Here is a 1,234-nt window from a genome sequence, read left to right on the forward strand (position 1 = left end):
AAACGTTTGCCATATTCTCAACAGTGATTTGGAGATATTGCAAAATGATCATAATTTTGATTTCAGTAGCTTAGGAACCTCTCTAAAACCAAATAAATAATATATGTAAAGTATATAACATCAGGTACCAGATAGCTTTCAATGAATATTAGCCTTCTTTCCCTTTCTCTTCTTCAGTATAAAGTAGAAAAAATTAAATATTGACTACTTAAAGTTTAGTTGTTTGGAAGTAGTTCACAGAATTACAAAACTTTAAACAAATAATGACTTCCATACCTTTATCAAGTTTTGATAACAAGGATACCAAATTTAAGTGTAATTTAGAGTCAGAAGTTTAAGAATTTTACTATAGGGCTAAAATCTATCTTTTTTCCTATAAAAAATTTTAGTTCCCCTTTCATTTAATAAAAACTTGCCCTCTTGTCTCCCTTTCACACCTAAGATTATCTATCTATCATCATGTAGCATTTATTTATGGAATCATAAGTTAAAGTTAATGATCTCATGACTATTTCTGCAGTGACGTGCATATATTCACAATGTACACATTTGGGGAAAAAATATATACTCTCAGATGTGATTGGTTTTGAGAGGCATCTTTTATTTCTCTGAAAACTTTTGTAGGCTAATGACAGAATCTGACCTTTCTTTTTATTGCAGCATTTTTAAAAATATGAGCTATTTCATGAATGTTCGTGTCATTCTTGCTCAGTGGCCATGCTAATCTTCTCTATATGGTTCCAATTTTAGTCTATGCGCAGCCAAAGCGAATACCGCATTCATTCTTAAGGCCTTTAAGGACATAAGAAATTCTTTCTGTCCTGTCTTGTTTCTGGGGAGAGGTGAAGGGGTGTGTGGACAAGCCACACACTCTCCATTTAGTCATAAATTTTTAGTATTTTACTCCTTAAATGACTTATTTTAAATGCAAATAGAGTTCATTGTTGTGCATTAATTGGCATACGTACAGGGCAAAGGAAAACGCCATTCCATGCAAAATTTAGATATGTTTTGTATAGCATTATCTCCAATTTCCAACATCAAGCTATAAAACCATATAGCCCTGCTCCAAATTAGATGGTCCCAGAAGTCATATATGTGTATCCGCATATATATGTGTATGTGTGTATGCATATATATATGCACAAATTCAAATTACCCTTTACTCTTTCCTGTCTTTTAGAGTCCTACCAAGTATTCAAATATTAGGAAGAAATTCTTGCCTATAGTATTT

The 1,234-nt window shown here is 32.1% G+C and overlaps 1 non-coding gene across 1 annotated transcript; it reads right to left on the minus strand.

Moving 5' to 3' along the window:
• Nucleotides 1-667: 667 nt before the first annotated feature.
• On the minus strand, nucleotides 668-770 carry LOC131398964 (U6 spliceosomal RNA). Its single transcript, XR_009217039.1, has one exon. It is a non-coding gene; the product is annotated as a U6 spliceosomal RNA (small nuclear RNA).
• Between the last annotated feature and the right edge of the window lie 464 nt (nucleotides 771-1,234).

Source organism: Diceros bicornis, chromosome 36, assembly GCF_020826845.1.
Source record: "Diceros bicornis minor isolate mBicDic1 chromosome 36, mDicBic1.mat.cur, whole genome shotgun sequence".
NCBI lineage: Eukaryota > Metazoa > Chordata > Mammalia > Perissodactyla > Rhinocerotidae > Diceros > Diceros bicornis.